This window comes from Camelus bactrianus, chromosome X, assembly GCF_048773025.1.
Source record: "Camelus bactrianus isolate YW-2024 breed Bactrian camel chromosome X, ASM4877302v1, whole genome shotgun sequence".
Taxonomy (NCBI): domain Eukaryota; kingdom Metazoa; phylum Chordata; class Mammalia; order Artiodactyla; family Camelidae; genus Camelus; species Camelus bactrianus.
Genome location: NC_133575.1, coordinates 25,559,560 through 25,579,045, shown reverse-complemented (window position 1 = coordinate 25,579,045; position 19,486 = coordinate 25,559,560). Strand labels below are relative to the sequence as shown.

Genomic DNA, 19,486 nt, shown 5'->3' with positions numbered 1-19,486 from the left:
CTTTTGCTTATTGGTTGACTTGATAACCTCACAGTGTCATAGATAGTTTCTAGCAGTGTCATTCATTCCTAATAAATATCAGTTACATGGATTATTTAGCTCTAATATATGTGTAGCATACATATGATGCAAAAAAATACATGAGGGTATCTAATATTACTTTAGAATAAGATATAACATCTCTTATAGCAATACATATATTCTGGGGGAAAACTTTATCATTAAATATGTCATAGCTTTTTGTTTAGAATCACAGCATACATGTAAATACACAGGTACATGAATATAATATATTCCTAGTCTGAAATACTATAGAAGTAATAAAATCATAAGTGAATGTGGTTGATTAATACATAGATAAATGATAGATAAGTAGATAGATAGATTGATAGAATGCTCAACAATGGGTACCCACTTTCAGGCCATGCTGTCAAATGTAGTATTTTGTGGTTTCCACAACAAGCTTGCATATTAGGGGCTTCATTAGGAATAGAGGAAAGCTTCTGGTCCACTACCATTGCAGAAATGGCTAAAAAGTTTAGAATCTACATCAAGGATTAAGATTTTATTCTTTATCTGACTTACTGTGTTACACAGATGCAAAAGGCAACAACTATTCATTAAACATTATCTCTGTCTAAGGCATTATCCTTCGTGCTGTGTTATCTATAAATTATGATAACATTTATCTGATGTTTACTATATCTTTCTGATCCCAAGAATGGATTCTGATTTGGATAGCTGTTTTTTTTTCCTCCACCTACTAGAAGATGCTAAAGATCATGCTTATAATTAAGATAAGATAAAATGTCTTTTTATCTAAATGACATTGAAAACGTATGCTTTTATGATTAGAAAAAGATTTGAATGATCATTGATGTAGGCTTTAAGCGGTTACTATTTTTAATTCACCACCATAAGCCTCCAGAATAACCTGATAATACGACCCGAAGTTGTTAATTTGTGCTTGTGTTAACCCTTTGAATCTTGAGACTTATTTAATGACTGTGTGGAGATGATATTCTAAATGTCTTGGAATATGTGAGCTACATAGTTCAGCTGTATAATTTGATCAGTGTTTGTTCATTTTATGGGATGTAATATATTTCACATTGGTTTGATTTATTGTTTCAGTGTAAAATTCAATTTAACACGTTTTCTTGCTAACTGAATTGTAAATGAATTATGTTAACAACTCCCTTGTGTAAAGGCCTAGCCAAAATACATATGGTCAATAACCATTTTGTGTGAAATAATCGTATAAAAAAAGCATGCTTTAGTGGACCACTTTAGACTTGCGTTTTTCTTCATAAATCAACTTTATGCAAACGATAAGAACTGAACAGTAATGTATTTGAAACATTTCAACTTTAATGGCCTTGTAAATTAGGTTCACGTCACCAGCTATATTACCCTCATTTAGTTTCTGCAGGAAAAAATGTCTAATTTTGAGTATGCTATTATTATTTTTTTATTGTTTTAACATGCAGAATTCTTAAGTGTATGTTTATAGTTTAAAATTCGATCAATTTTTCTAAGGGACTCCCTCAAGAAGTAAAATTTTACATCATTTAAATGTATGTATTAACTTTGAGTTGTTAAATGTTGAATCTAATTCTTTTTATTACAAATACAGTAATATATGCTAATGTTTTAATTTGTATCTAAAACAAATCTGATCCAGATATATATAACCAGTTTTTAAAACTTTTTATAAAATCATTTATGTTTATTAGTGTTAACAGTTGTTAAAACCATTTTCTCTGTTGACTTATTCAACATACATGTTTCAAGACAGTGAATTTAGGACCTAATTGTTGGCAAAAAAGTACAACAGATCCATAGGAGGGCAAAGTATGTGAATCAAATGAGATTCCCACATAGATGAAATTGGTCAATTAATTGTGGGCTATGAAACAAATCACAGAAAGGGAGAATGTAATTCAGATTATCTGACAGAAGAGCAAAGAGCTCAATGTCTGCCTGTGACTGTTTAAAAAAAAATTCTTGTCTCAAGTATTTAATGAGTATAAATTGAGCCAGGCTTGGTATTAAAAATAAAGGGATTTGGTAGACACACATTCTTCTGTAACATTTGATTTAACTCATAAAAAAAAAGAAAATAGGTATGACAGCTGTTGAGTTGCTTGTTCAGACATAAAAAGTCAAAGTAATGCTAATATCTTTATCTCTTTGCTTCAATATTTCCTTATAAATGATCATAGTTAGATATGCTTATTGTTTTTAATACTCTTTAATATGAAAAACATTTAAATATATACAAATTTAGAAAAACCTACAGTCTATGGCCCCTTATGTTGTTATTTTTTGTCATGTGCACTCTAAGCACCATGAGGCTGGGGGCTGTGTGTGTCTTGTCTAGTATTTGTCTTTATCAGTCAGCACCAAAACCTTGTATTAGTAGGTTCCAATCTATTCTGCATGAATTCTCTTTAAGAAAAACATTGATTTGATAATCACAATGTATTTAAGTCACTAATTTCCTAAAATATTCTAAAAAGAATTTCAAGTCCCTCCAAAATAAGTTTTTAATATCTTATTTTGTGTGTGTGTGTAAACTCGAATTTCAAGGTAGTGTAGGATCTAATCCACTTGGCTGTAAGAGTTCAGAGTTTGGAAAATGTCATTATGTACAGAGCTCTTATGGGAAACAGTTACACAGCACCTGAGCAATAATGGATTCATAACCTTTATTCAGTTAAATAAATGAAAAGAAATAGGACCAGACATTCTTGGCAGTGAAAATAGCTTAAATAAAAGCACAAAAGTAAGTCCACATGTAATATGCTGAAAGCATACTGTGCATCTGTGCAAAATCCAAAAGATTAATTTCTGCCAAAATAAAACTTTGTTTTTCCATTATTATACTTGAATATTTGGAGGTAAATTCATATTACCATAATTAATTTAAACTTTGTAATACTAAGGTTTCTTTTTTCTCTTAATTCATTTAGTACAGAGACCCAGAATTCTAGAAATATTTGACTCTGATTTCTTGGCAACATATGTACTCTTTACTGAAAATTTCATCTAATTCATTCTTCATCATACAGCACTCACTCATACAGAGTAACAAGCTTATAATGAGAAATTGAAAAAGAATCTCAAAGCTTAGGGTTAATTTGCATTTGGTTCATATAAACCTCATGAAGCTTAGCCCTATCAAGATTATCTGGATCTTTGCAGCATTTTCTATTTCAAGCTATTTTCTCTGCTTATATGTGCCCCAACCTATTTTAGTTTAATTAGTTTTTTAATTAATAAGAATATACGGATGAAAACAGAAATGATGAGTGTGGATAGAATTTCAAGGTCATTGCTGTGGCAATCATGACAGAGGAGGCATGGGGATTCACCCTGCTTCCTGCTATGTCTAGTTACATCTAGGGATGATGAATCAGCGTTCTCCAATTGAGTGACTATTTATGTAGGTAAATGAATCAAACTATTATTCTGTCAGAGATATAGCCTTCTCCCCCATCTAAAGATACATCATTTAAAGATTAATTTTTTTAAATGAAGCACTTTAAACATGAAAAGTTATTAACTATTTACACTGTATGCTAAATTAGAGTACAAATATTTTTAGCTACAAAAATTCTTTGCTGAAAATGAAATTCCATCCGTATGTGTCATATATTTTAGAGACTAGGCAGAAGAACCACTTAGAAAATTTTAAATAGGGAATTTAGAGTTATCTTTCAAAATACGGAATTGTACATCTCTTTGATCCTGAGATTTCACCTTTAGGAATTAGATATATAGGCATACTCATACGTATCTAAGGCACATATATAAAGATGCTCAGTGCAGCATTGTTTACAGTAGTTCCAGTATTATTCCGTACTATTAAATGTTTGGCAGGTATAGCTCTACCATTAGATTGTAGGTTCCATAAAATCAGAGTCCAGGTTTGCATATTTTATTTTAACTTTTGCTCACTATTAAAGCTATAGTGCCTAGCTTAATCCTTGACTTATGATAGGTGCCCAATAAAGAGTTGCAGAATAAATAAGTGGATGGATGAATGCATGCAGTATTACAATTAATTTTAAGGTCCAAATTATATGTATGTATATACATTTTTGTGTGTACATATACAGATGTCTAAAAACATTTTTAAGCTGCATTTTGCTGAAAACTTTTCGGTAGGCATTTTTCTGAGTACTTACATTTATCTTAATTTTTTAAAAAGCTTTAGCCCCATTTTATAGATGAGGGCATGAAGACATTAGGTTCCTTGTCCAAAATTATGCAGAGCCGATGAGCTCTAGAATAAGCCTTTGAATTTACTTCATGTAAGAAAGTAGATATATAGGTATTGTGTTTGTGGGGTAATTAGGTTTATTTACTCGTTTTATTTTTAGAGGAGGTACTGGGGATTGAACCCAGGACCTTGTGCATGCTAAGCGCATACTCTACCACTTGAGCTATCCCCTCCCCCTATAGGTAGTGTGTTTATAGTTTGATCTCCTTAGATAGATAGACAGATGAATAGATAAATGAGTGGCTAAATGGACAGGTGGATAGATGGATGGGTGAACAGGTGGATATACAGCTAGCGTAGCTTCTCCCGAGAAGTATTGTGTGTAGATCGTGGGACTGGAATGTTGTATAGATGTGGGGTACTTTCATTGCCCACTTTATATATTTCTGTACTATTGTAATTTTCCACTGCAACAAACATATATTGCTTTTATAATAAAATATTTAAAAGTGAGAGATTAAATCCTAACTAATAGAGAAAATCAGGGGATACTAAAAGATTAATTATTTGGAGCCAAGCATATCTGTATGACCTGTTTCTTCTGGGGGAGAGATTTCCTTTCAAGGGACAGGCTCCCCATCATGATGTGAGCAGAAAAGAGGCCCATTTGGGTAATCTGAGACCAGAGCTGAGTCTGACGTTGTAGGTTGTCAAACAGGCTATTCAGGATATGGTAACTGAGCAAGTCATACCAAACTATGAGGCTTACGCTCAACAGGAGAAGCCAGGCCCATGTTGGTAGAATTCAACTTGGAGGAGAGAGATTTGAGAGAAGCTGAACTTTCAGAATCAAGAACCAGAAGCTTTGTGAAGAAGCTTAGCTATGTAGTATTTAGCAGATCCATTTCAACTCTTGTTCAGCCATTGGAAAAGAGAAGAAATTTAAAAACTGCAAATAGGTAAAATGAACATCCAACAATTAAAAGAGGAATGAGGAGCTACATTAAAGCCTTTCCTTCTCTCTGCCCATTCTTTGATGTTACAAATTTCTAGCCAGAAGGGGTTGCTTTTCAAAATAAGACACACACACATCTCACACACACAGTAGTTATGTAAATGACGATATCAGTTGTTTGTAAATGTGTGTATACCATGCCTCATTTGTCCTTGTTTCTTTCTCCCTTTCTCATTCTCATATCACAGCTTAAAGAATGGCTTTTACAATTGTAATTATTCAGTAGCAGCTTACCCACGACTAGTTCATAGTTTTAGTGAGACGGCAAGGTTTTCACTTGCATCAATCTTCCAGCCCACCATGTATTTAGACACTTAGCACATAATTTCTGAGACACCTGCTTCATCCAAGTTCTAAGGTGTTATCTTTTCTTATCCGGGGTCAGAGAGTAATTGAACAAATTTTTCTGTAGATACCAGTGAATAATTCTTGAACATCTATTCTATACAAAGCACTGTGCTATTTTGTAGTGTCTATGTCAGAGCTTAGAAACTATGAATAAAACATTAGTTTTCCTGTGCCTTGAGTATTAGCTTGAGTATTTTCTATCTGAATTAAAAATGTGCTAACTTATGATCATCACTCAGGTTTCTTGATTAACCTGCTAATGCTCTCTAATTTAGAAATGAGTGCTTCTTTCCCTACTACTTAAAAAAATAATACGATCCTTTTCCTAGAGATGTTATGCATATCCAACCTCATTTTTTGAGAATATGGTCAGTAATTTTAGAAATACTTTTTGTGGTTCAGTAGGAAGCTGAGGTTCAGTCTGTTTAAGCCTATCTAGTGTCACAAAATTAGGGAACGAGAATGTAAACCAGGAGGTTTTTTTGTTTGTTTGTTTGTTTTTTTGCTTTAGTTGGCTGTCATTTACTAGTTACATGACCTTGTGCAGTATTCTTAACTCATGAGAGAGTGTTCGAGGATAAATGAGAAAACATAATAAAATCCCTTGTACATAATTGATGCTTGATGAAAATAATTAAATATCAAACTGAATCTCTTTAACATCATCTTGGAAGGTGATGAATACTACCTGCTCCTTTTTATTAACAGTGCTTTCTTTCCCTTCAGCCAGTTCTCAGTTTTCAGCGAGTCTTACTCTGTATTCATTTCACTAAAGTGAAAGTTTATTCCCAGCAGCCGTAATTATCTGTTACTTCATTCATTTACTTATTGAACAAATAATGACTACCAATTGTCAGTAAGTGGTAAAACAATTTGGAGAAAGTTCCTGCCCTTATGGTGCTTAATATTATTGTAGGGAGGCATATAATAACAAAAGAGTGAATACATAAGCATAATAGTTATGATTTGTGACAAATGACAGAAAGGAAATAAGTCAATGTGAAATAAAGGAAGAGGGAGTGGGCTTCTTAATACAGGGTAATTTACAAATGCACCTCTGAGAAGGCACTGTGGGAGCTAAAACCTAATGGATTAAAATGAATAAAAATTGCAAACAGTTGGGGAAATATTTTAGGTAAAGAAAACAGCAAGTGTTAAAACCAAGATATATAAAATGGCCTGTAGTATCTGATAGGAAAACAAAACCAGTATATCTGAGAGGTAGCGGGCAAGAAGATGAGAGGCCATTCGATTGCTGTTAGCTAAGTGTGCAGGATTGGGTCAGATAGAACCTTAACAGACAGGGAAGCAGTTTGGATTTATTCTAAACAAATGAGAAGCTTTTTAAGTACGTTAAGTGTGAGGGTGTTGTACTTTAATTTGTGTTTTTAACAAGAGAATTCCAGAATTCCAGCTGTTGCAAACAGAGTGAATGGAAAGTGTTAGGAAGTGGATTTAGTGGTCCCAGAAGGAAAAGAACCTGGCCTGGGAGAAAGAGAAATAGAGAACATGAAGATGAGTGCATGCATGTATTCCTTTTAGAGGCAGGAAAGACAGGTCTTGATGATGGATCACATGAGGGAATATAGAAAAAAGAAAAATCAAGGGCATATCCTAAGTTTGCAGCCTGACACAATGTGTGAATATTGTAGCTGTATTCAGAGATGGTGATTAATGGGGAGACTAATGTTTTTGAAGAGAACTGGGAGCCTTGTTTTGTATGTAACAAATTATAGAGGTGTCTCCTGAGGGAAGAGAGATCTCAGCTGGAGATAGGTATTTGGGCATCATTAGCATATAGGGAATATTTAGGAGAGAAGGAAAGAGAGAGATGAGGGAGTAGAAGGGGATGAGGGGGACGGAGAGAAAATTGGATGACATCACCTAGGGAAGCATGAGAGTAGCTGGTAAAGACCCAGATTCAACGTCTAAACCTCTCCAAAATGTCAAATCACCGAAATAGCTTGCACCAGAAAGAGGGCCTGTGAAAGTGTGTCTAGATCCACAGAAAACCTGAAAAATGTAGTGTTAAAGAATCCAAGGAAAACAAAGCAGTTGAAGAAGGAAAGAGTGTGACTGGGAGCTACAGAATAAGATGGAGATAGAAAAACATGCATTAGAATAGGCAACATTGTAGCCATTAGTGGAGTAGAGACACAGAAGCTGGTTCTCTGATCCTTTCTTACCCAGAGAAGCCTTCTGAGCTCATCCTCCTTAATATCGACTGCACCATTCCCTACCCATTTTATTGTTCTCTATAGCACTTACAATCCGAGAGAATGGAGATTTGTTTTTATTTACTGTCTGTGTCTCAGCTAAAGTCTAGGCTTCAGGAGGGTGGGGTCATTGCTTCATTCACTGCTGTATTTATTGATTTCCAGCATCTGGAACAGGGCTTGGACATATATAAGATGTTAAGTAAATATGAGCTGAATGAAATAGAAAATGGTAGTAGGAAAGTAGATACAAAGAGTATAGCTGAGACATTTGAAACATTTTATTATAAACGGGAACAGAGAAATAAAAGAGGAGCCAGATGATACAGGCTCAGGAGAGCAGATTGTTAAACTCAGGAATTATGCTGGCAGGTTGTTAAACCATTGGCAACTTAAAATGATCCATGGCAGGAAGATTTCCACGATGGAGATTGGCTAACCCTGAACATTAGGGATTTTGCTGTTATTGTGCTTGTTTGTTTGTTTTTTTTGTCTTTTGGGGTGTTTTTTTGTTTTTGTTTTTGTTTTTGAGTACTGCTTTGCTAGCATACCAAGGTGTTTTATTTTTTTTTTGTTGTTGTTGTTGTTGTTGTTGTTTTTTAATTCTGTTTTGTCTTTCAAGTGACATTTAGGAAAGCATGTCTGTAGGATCTGGAAGAATTGAGGATTCAATAGAAAATAAGTACAAGTAGGCAAACTTGCCTTAAATGAAATGAGAACACTTTAATTGTAAGAGGAGGAAAGAAAAAGTAGATGGCCATAGGTGTCATCTGTGATTTGGAGTGGAAAGATGAGGGAGCTTTGTTCTGATAATTAAAAGCCAAACCTTATACACAGGATCATAGAAAAATAACCTAGCCTTCTCTCACTAGTTACCATGGTCCTTTATTCCTCCTCATACCTCAGTTTACGCAGTGTTTTCCAACACACATACACGCATGATTCTTTTCAGCAATCAAAATTATATACCCTATTCTTGTATAAAAGTTTACTTCTTCTTACTGTCTTGATATTTGCTTATTATATGCTTTTTAATCTTTATGTTCTTTTTCACTTGTACCTTTCACATCACTGTTTCACGTATGATTATCTTCACATTTTTTTTGATGTTCTGATTTACATTTTTTCATATTAAAAGTTATTTGTCATCAATGAATATTAATTTGTGTATAATTGGGAAACCCTCATTATATGGGTGGAAGTTAGAAACCCCAAACTCATGCTCAAATGAAATTTTATTGTTGCTTTCAAATGCAGAATGTGTCTGTAATTTGAAAACATATGGAGATTTATCACTTGTTTATTGTGTATTTCTTCAGCATACTTCTGCTAGTGTTTAGAAACTATACAAATGTATGCTGTTTGGCCATTGGATCCAGTTTTCAGTTAGAATACTACAAAACTGGGGTTTTGTTCAAGAAAACTCTTTTGCCATCAATTATGTCACAGTTTGGGAAGTTTGTTTGTGATGGTGTTTTACTGAACACTCTACTCCTTCTTCTGATGTTGCATTTGATACTTGGTGCTGCAGACATCACTTCTCCAGAATAAATGTTTTGTGTCTGAGACTTGCATCTGGGTTGGTTCCTTCAACTTGTCCCATAATCCACCATTTTTTACCTTAGGAGTTAGTAGATGGAGCCATTCTAATTATAAAAATGTTTCATTCCAAAGTAAATTGATGTCATGCATTACACATGGTAAGCACCCTACAAATATTTGGTGAATGTATAAATGTAAGGAGACTCAAAAATTATAATCATGTGCCAATTGGAACAAGTCACAACAGATAATGTGTGTATATATGAATATATAGCATATTTACTCTGTACACTCATTTTCTCAAGTGTCATCACTAGCTATTTGTGTGATATTAATATGACTCATTTTATAGATAAAAACTGGGATATATGGAGAATTAGTTAATTTTACCCCAGTCTCTAACTTATAAAGGGCAGAGCAATGATTTGATCAAGGGATGTGTAATTCAACAGGCTAAGCACTTTGATATGAAATGGATACATTTTTATAATATTTGTTACAGAAAAGGTTGATCTTATATACAGTTTCTGCTTTAAGCTAGTTGTCATTGAGGACCTTGCCTTGGAACTGCCCTTTCGCCATCAGGCATATTTCCAAATCCCCAATCATACCAGAAAACACTGCAATAACCATTGAAATTTGTCTCAAATGAAATGAGCATCTTTGTTCTGGCTTCATTATTTATCAACTGTCTTGTCTAGCTCTGTAGAGAATGAGGGGGTAGAAAAAGACCATTCTGTGTTAGTAAAGATATTATATGGGGTTACTTCTGAAACTTACTATACTTTTTCTAGCAGTAGGAAAAAAAAAAGTCAATTTGGTTAGATCAAAAGCAAAGCACAAAAGCAGCAGGTGACAATTAAGGAAGCAGAGTTAAATGTCACTGAGCCAAAATACTTCCTTCTCCAATGGAAACTCCAATAGTTCTTGCCACAATAGGCATGTAGAGAGAATTTTAAGAAAGTACAAATGTTTTTCCATCAATAGTCTCCCACGCTTACTGATTAACTTCCATTTGTTAGGTCAAGCTAGCTTCTATTTTCCTTGTTTTAGAGGACCTGTACCGAAAAGTTATTCTAAGGTTTTAAAGGTCCAGGGTTATTATTTTTTTTAATAAATATATTTGAATGGAGTACAAGCTCACTGAGTAGCTGGAAAAGAGAATTTTGAAATTTGGGAATTGAAAATAATTTAGAGACAGAACACTCTGATTAGCTGCACACAGAAGATGTGTGATATTTGGCTAAAAAACGTTCAACATAAAGGTGGTTTATTTGAAACTTGTAAAGTGAGGCTTGGTTGAGAATTTCCACTTAATTAACTTACCCACTAGCTTCTGTGCATTTGTTTTCAGGCACTCTCAGAATGTTCGGTCTTAACATTACAGTGTCCCCAGTCCTATTCACTTCCCTCACAAATGCCTAGCAAAGATGGTGCATTTGTGAAAGGAAGTTTTTTTAACACAATGAAGTGAAAAGAACTAGGTGATAAGGATAAATTGGCAGGTGGTAAATTGAGGGTTTGGAAATTATTTATGTTTAATTTGTGTCCCCGTTAGATTCAAAGTTCTGTGAGAACAGATTGCTGGGCTAATTTTTTTTTTTTTTTTTTACCATTATATCCTCAAAGACTAGAATATATATCTATAGCCTCAAAAACTATACACTGGCACAAAGTAGTAACTCAATAAATGTTTGTTAAATATATTTTTGTGTCTCATATTGTCTATCCAATACTTTTCAGAATCAATAACATCACCTCCAGCTACTATTATTTATTGGATTGAATACATGATGTATATTTGCATAGGTACATTTAACATGGTTTGGTTAATGGCCAGAAAGCTGAACTAGTTTTCAGTGTATCTGAAATGTCGTCTAAGCACCTGAGTTTTGTTTTTGTTTTTCCCTGTTAGACCCTAGGTAAGCATTATGTATTTTGATCACTGTTTTCTACTTGTACCAAGATTATAGTGATAATTTTCTGCTAGCTATACCATAAGTATATTGATAGGAATAATTGGATGCTTAAAAGATAAAATTGTTTCATATTTCTCATGTATAAATGAAAGCCATTGCTTTTAATCATTAATTTTATTACGAAACTGAGTCATCTTCATCAATACAAATTATTTTCATTGCTATGCTTTATAGCCCTTTAATGAGAAGCATTGTTATTAGATGATAAAAGTGACTTGGATTGGTAAGTGAAATGTTAAAATTATGGAGTGGCTTAATTAAGGAGTACTTAATTTAGTGAGGGCAGAACATGTAGAATGTTAAAGAATTTACCTGGAGGGGACCTGTGCAAGTTATTTTCTTACTAGAATTCTGTATGACCATTGTGTACAGTAACTTATAAATGGAAAATATATGTACTTTGGATGTAGTGCTAGGTGAAAAATATTAGAATTGAAAATAATCTAACACTTTGATTAATTAGTCCATCACTATGATATATCACCTACAATTTATAAATTCTAGTGCTTAGAGATCAGATGACATTATAACAGTATCTCTTCACTTGCAAACCTTTGCTTTCACCAGTAAGTTCTTTAGAATTTCACATCTATGCATCTGGTTATTTTAGCAAACACAGTTTTTTAAAAATTATGTTTACATACATGTGTTCACATTTTCATATTTAGAGCTATCTGACCATGTTTAGTTTGTGACCACATGTGTTCCTTCTTTCCACTTCACCCTTTCCCCTTCTCTTACAGTGAATTTGTTTATTTTTATTGTTTTGTTCCTAATACAAATTCTATAAGAAATTATCCAGGTGTATTCTGATCATGGCTTGTAAATGGCACCCTTTTATTTTTTATTTTTATATAAAACTCTTAAAAGGCTGACCAGACTTTGTGAGTGCACATTTATGCATCTTTTATCTTTGAAATCCTGCTTTTTTCTGATTACACATGATGTGCGTTATAATCCAGTATTTCATTTCCTGCCTTTCTCCTGGCAGAAAACTGACCTGAGGGTTAGACAGTAGAGGCTCTTGTTTAAATTTCCCAGAGGTGTTTCAAGGTTGTGCCTGGCAGCTGACTAATTAGACTTTCTGGAGGTTGATTGCCCAAGATAAGAACAGTTTTGTTGAAAACACCAGTTTCCTAACAAACTCATTGTATTGACTTTTTGAGGGTGAGGGCATACTAAAAGAAAACTTTGTGCAACTTTGTTTTATTGTTACTTTTTGATCTTTACGGATACTTTTATTATAGAATATATTATCTAATTATAAAATTAGTGATTGCTGAATAGTGTAGAAGATATAGAGAAGATGGAGAAAAAGAAAGTTATTTTCAATCCCACCAGTATATTTCACTAGTGTCTTAAAGTATGTTCTCCTAGTATTTTCCATAAAATTGTTATTATAGTCTACGTAAATTATACATCTTTCTCTTTTGATGTCACCTTATAAAAAATTCATTTTCACATATTACCAAAGATTCTTTGAAAGCAATGTTTTGAATGGCTTTGTAATATTCATATACAATTACAATTCATATACAATTACATATTCAATCATTTCTAATTCTAATTCTCTATTACGCAATTTGGAATGGATTTCTTTTTTTTTCTTTTTTTGTATGATAAATAAATGTCTTTTTCAATGTGTAAATAAGGGTTAAATTTCACATCAAGTTGATATAACTCTTCATATAAAGTTCTGATTATTTCCTTGCGGTGGATTCCTAGAAGGAAAATTACTGGGTCATTGAATATGGTTGTTTTTAGACATAGCCAAAATGTTTTTCATAATGTTGGAACCAACTGATGATACTCTTGGCAAAGTAGGAGTTTGGCCAAATCATTGACACTTCTGCAACATGGACTGTTATCATTTTGTCTTTCTTTATTAATTTCAAAGGCAAAGGAATATCATTAAATCTCACATCTTTAATTTGCATTTCTTTGATTACTAATGGAGTTGCATTTTTATGTTTATTTACACTTGTTATACCTCACTTATTAGAAATAGAAGTCACTACTACTATGGAGAATATAGATGATGTTTGGTAATGGAACCACATGGGTCACAGGGTCATTATCTAGAAAATGACTTTGAGATACTTGGTTTTCAAATGTGCTAAGGCAGCATTCTCTGAAATAATGAAGGTAAGGTATTGAGAAATATGATGCACTGACTGAGTTCTAATTCTGATTCAAACTAGCTTTTGGACTTGCCATCAAACCCCTGTGGGCCTCAGTTTCTTCAAAAACTATGGAATTTCCCTGGATGATTTATTTGTTCAATTGTATCCGTCAATATCAAAATTCGAATGAGTGTAGAAACACTCATCAGAATTAGAGTTATTGTTCATGAAATAAAGTTTTCTAGCAGTATTATGAGTTCTCAACATTTCCATTCTGAAGTGGCTTCAAAATTGGGATTAGGAATTAAACTTTCATGACAAGGAACCAATGCTATAGTAGGGTTTTAGTGCAAAGATTACTTTCATATAATTGTAAGTTCTTATTTTGGGGGTTCATTCACTTCTTTTACTTGATACATTTTAATGTCTTGTAATAAAAAAAAAAGAAATCACATCCCGTCATTCTCACCCACCTCAAATTCTGTAGGTACTCATTATTGATAATACTATTTTTCAGTCAGTTACTATCTTGTACAATTCTCATCTACTACTGTGGCTTCAACTACTCTCTTTATTCAGTTTAGCAAATATTTAGGTGCTCAAAGAATCCCAGGCATTGGCCTTAGTACACTTATCATAATGAGGATTACCCACAAGTCACGTAGTTTCTTTTGATTTCTAGTACAATGTATAGTCCAGAATTATTTGTTGTGTGGCTCATCCACTGAGTACTTACAACATAGGCTAAGCATATTCTATGGCATATAATAATTGCTTTGTAAATATGTAATATATGAGGAATGGCCTTTCTTTCCAACCAGCTTCTTTTTCTGGCTTCCCTTTAATAGTACTAATGGTCTCCTACAGCTAGGTCTGTTTTGGTATTACTAACATGAACAACCCCAATTGAAATATAGCAGGAACATCAAGATTTAATAAACTTCACAGTCTTTTGTAAACATTTATGCATTTGCCCTTCACAAACACCATGGTGAGATTGGGACCCTGATTTTTATTTTACAGATGAGAGAACAGAGGTAAATGATGTTAATGATATTTCTTTACAGATAAAAATACGTAGGTACATATTTTTAAAAACCCAAATCTTCACATTCAGAGTTGCTCATTCTTTCACTTTATCACACTCATTCTCATTAATAAGTTTAGATTTTTAAGTGAATTTCATCACTTGAATTCTATCAGATAATAAAACCACTATTCAATATTTCAAATGAAAATACAAAGCTGAATGTATTGCTTCCTTAAATCAGGGGGTACTGTGCTGGTCAACCAGAGTCTCAAAGGAGAGTGTCCTTAGGTTTGGAGGGAAACCCAGAATTCAAGAGATCTGTGAACATTCAGAGTTGGGAGTAGATTGATGTCTCCTTTAGAAACATGGTTGGTTACTTAGGTGAGACCAATGTTAATTGCATTCAGAATTTTGTTCATTGAAGTAAGTCTGCTCCCTTTCAGAAGGGAGAGGTTGGTGTTGGTTTGCTTGGGGAAGCATGAGCAAGACCACGTGGGCAGGTAGTTGTTAATTAATTGAATGAAATGGAAATGTGTTTTGGTGGTTACTTGCTACCATGGCTACACAACAAGCAATGTCCTCCTTCAGTCCTCTTCCTTATTGCATTCTCAGTTTATTAATCTTTGTACCCCCAGGCCTTAGGACAGGATTTTGCATGTAGGCATTTCCAAAGACTGTGGAGTAAATGGTTTGAAATTGAGTGAAGTTATTTTGGACCTGTCGTAGAATTTCTATCATGCATCCCCTTGTTTTCATTACACAGACTATTTTAGTTCTCTGACACCTCCTATCTGGATTGGGTCCCAGGCTCCTATTTCCTTCTAGTTTTTTTCTCCTTCATTCCATTCTGCATTTAGCAGTTTTACTTTACAAAAATTTTAGCGCTGTTACACTCTTGATAAAAGTAGTTATTCTCCAACCTATTGAACTAAGGCCAAGTTTTCTATTTTGGTACTGACGATCCTTCACGTTCCACATACAAGCTACCCATTTTGTCTTATTAATCACTATTCTCCACTCTGTGGCTAAGATACCTGAAGGCACTATTTCTGGGGCATGTCTAATCTGTCCCTACCTCTGCACTTTTGATCATGCTTTTCCATTGCCTGGAAAACCTTTCTTCATCCCCTCATTTCCAGTGAATGAAATCATATACATATTAATTATAGTTTTCTATTCATAAAGAAACTTCTGGTCCCCCAATAATAAATACTTCTTTTTTTCTGAACACATTAAAGCACTGGTTGTGCCAGTTAGAGAAACACATTTTACATTCTGATCAACAATGCAATTATTTTGTACTTTTCTTCTTATTTATTTTATTATTCCAAATTGTGAGCAGAATCTATCAATTCTCTATCTTATTAATCTTCTGGATAACATTAAAATATTTAAAATATAATGGCTCTTTAGTAAATATATGTTGAAGGAATTCAATAAATTTTAAAATATCTAAATTCCTTTCTATAAGAAAAGAGAGATTGTATTCTACATACTGGTACAGCTGATCCCACACAACTTCAGAAGTGTGATGGTAATGGATTGGGGCAAAAATGTCAATAGTTTGGTCAGGTAATGTTTATTTATTATAGTGATTGATATTTATGAATATTCAGTTTCATCCAGACAATGTTTTATGTTTATGTCAAACAATTTTTTTTTCCAGGACAAATTTATTTATTTATTTATTTATTTTTTAACATTTTTATTGATTTATAATCATTTTACAATGTTGTGTCAAATTCCAGTGTTCAGCACAATTTTTCAGTCATTCATGGACATATACACACTCATTGTCACATTTTTTTCTCTGTGAGTTATCATAACATTTTGTGTATATTTCCCTGTGCTATACAGTGTAATCTTGTGTATCTATTCTACAATTTTGAAATCCCAGTCTGTCCCTTCCCACCCTCCACCCCCTGGCAACCACAAGTCTGTATTCTCTGTCTATGAGTCTTTCTGTCCTGTATTTAAGCTTTGTTTTTGTTTGTTTGTTTTTGTTTTTTAGATTCCACATAAGAGCAATGTCATATGGTGTTTTTCTTCCTCTTTCTGGCTTACTTCACTTAGAATGACATTCTCCAGGAGCATCCATGTTGCTGCAAATGGCATTATGTTGTCGGTTTTTATGGCTGAGTAGTATTCCATTGTATAAATATACCACCACTTCTTTATCCAGTCACCTGTTGATGGACATTTAGGCTGTTTCCATGTTTTGGCTATTGTAAATAGTGCTGCTATGAACACTGGGGTGCAGGTGTCATCCTGAAGTAGGGTTCCTTCTGGATACAAGCCCAGGAGTGGGATGACTGGGTCATACGGTAAGTCTATTCCTAGTCTTTTGAGGAGTCTCCATACTGTTTTCCATAGTGGCTGCACCAAACTGCATTCCCACCAGCAGTGTAGGAGGGTTCCCCTTTCTCCACAGCCTCTCCATCATTTGTCATTTGTGGATTTTTGAATGATGGCCATTCTGACTGGTGTGAGGTGATACCTCATTGTAGTTTTGATTTGCATTTCTCTGATAATTAGTGATATTGAGCATTTTTTCATGTGCCTGTTGATCATTTGTATGTCTTCCTTGTAGAATTGCTTATTTAGGTCTTGTGCCCATTTTTGGATTGGGTTGTTTATTTTTTTCTTATTGAGTTGTACGAGCTGCTTATATATTCTGGAGATCAAGCCTTTGTCGGTTTCATTTGCAAAAATTTTCTCCCATTCTGTAGGTTGTCTTCTTGTTTCACTTCTGGTTTCCTTTGCTGTGCAGAAGCTTGTAAGTTTCATTAGGTCTCATTTGTTTATTCTTGGGTTTATTTCTTCTAGGAGAACATTTTTGAAATGTATGTCAGATAATGTTTTGCCTATGTTTTCCTCTAGGAGGTTTATTGTATCTTGTCTTATGTTTAAATCTTTGATCCATTTTGAGTTGATTTTTGTATATGGTGTAAGGGAGTGTTCTAGCTTCATTGTTTTACATGCTGCTGTCCAGTTTTCCCAACACCATTTGCTGAAGAGACTGTCTTTATTCCATTGTATATTCTTGCCTCCTTTGTCAAAGATATGTTTTATGTTTATGTCAAACAATTTTTGACATTTGCTTAGGGCAATAAAAATTATACTTGATGTACTTTTACCTTTATTTCTTTTTATCACAGCATATATTTGAGGCCAAACATACACATGAACATGCCTATGTATAATATACCAGTAAATAGGCATGGATGTTTTTATTTACATTGACAAACTTTTAAAATTCAATGCCTTTCTCACAGCATGGTTTTATTAAATACACTAAAAAATAAAATTCTGAAGTATGCTCATTACAGGTAAAACTGACTAGTTACCAATGAAAAGAGGGAAAATATTCTAGAATTTCAAAATATGGTGAAGAGGTATAGTATCTAACATACAGTGAACACTTGAAAAACTTGAAAAACAGTTATCAAATAAGAGGGAGATTTTAGGCTTCAGAATTTCCAAGCTAAGTTAGTAAGATTTTTTTTTTTTTAGAAAAGCAGTGTTTATGCACAAAGTAATTTTTAGTTCTTCCCTAAAAAATATTTGCAGAAAGTTACCATCACCATCTGTTGGTTAATAATTAAATTAAAATCAGGAGCAGAAAATACGTATATGACTTTATACCTTTAAGCCTTATGCATTTGTGTCCAGTAAGTATCTTTTGAAAACAAATAAGCAAAACAATGAAATTGTAGATAATATAAGTGTCTGCTTCTGTGTCATTTTATTTTGACCCTTTTGGCTCAAAGAATGATCTTCAAGCCAGCAACTTCAGCATCATCTGGGAGCTTGTTGAAAATGCAGAGCCTCAGGCTCCACCCCTGACCTACTCAGTTGGATTCTAGTTTTAAGATCCTCAGGTGATTCATATGCACATTAAAAATTGAGAAGTACTGTATTATACTCTGGATAAAAGCAGACCAAGGAATATTAGCTAACTTTTCCCTCCTCTGTAACTCTTTTTAAAAATACCTTAAAAATAGTTGTTCTGATTAATTATGTTCCTGCTACTTGTGAAGGGACAGACTGAGTGACCTGTTCAATCTCCTTTTATGCTTGTGGACTTGAAATTTGACTCGGTTTTTTTTAAGGTCATAATCAGAACACTCCTCAGAATATACATATTTAACTTAAAACAGATCTTTTAATGCTGGCTAAGCTAGGATAAATTTATGGCAAGAAAAATGCCTGGCACATTGCTGCAAAGTTATATTGGCCTCCTGCCAGGACTTGTGTTTTAACACTTCTGGGGTTAATGATACACTTCACATGAAGGATTATTTTTACATTTTGATTCCCTGGAATGAGCACAGTAGGTAAATTGTAATGCCAAGTAGCAAAAGAAGCTTTTGAAGGAGCTGCCACTTACTATATGTGTTATTACAAATTATTATTGACATTGAATGCTGGATTTCTTTCACTCTCTAGATATGGCAAAGGACATAGTGTCAAATCAACTTTATGTGAAGGACTTTTAAATTTGTCTCTAAAGTCTGAGAAGGAAAGGGGCATCTGACTTTAACAGATGCACCATAATGGAAACAAATATTTTTAATATACTTAAGGAATATTACAAATTATTATACATATGGTATATAGCTGTTTTATTTTGTTTTGATTGGAAGTATGTGGTTCATTTCAACACAAAGACATTATTTTGCTCTTTACATACTTAATCACCAGCAAACATTTGATTAGGAGGTACAAGCTTTCTTTACTGGAAGCCAAGGCATTGAAGCTCTTTTGCATAATTGTTTAATTACCAATGCACTGTTTTAATTGACATGCTATTATAACTTTTCATGGAAAAGAAGATGTAATCTTTTGTTTGTTTGTTTGTTTGTTTGTTATCTAATGAAAACCACTCTCTTAGACGGGCTAGTTTGGCAATTTGACTTAGGAAAAAGTATTGCAGAATGAAGTTTTTATGTGAACAAGGAAAAGAAATTAACTTTAGTGCTCATCTCATTGGTCTGCCAGATTG

At 33.6% G+C, this 19,486-nt stretch overlaps 1 protein-coding gene across 8 annotated transcripts in view; it reads left to right on the top strand.

Annotated features, from left to right (window-relative positions):
• The window catches only part of DMD (dystrophin), a 1,840,970-nt gene that overhangs the window by 431,047 nt on the left and 1,390,437 nt on the right, over positions 1-19,486 (top strand). The gene's annotated exons all lie outside the window — the stretch shown is intronic.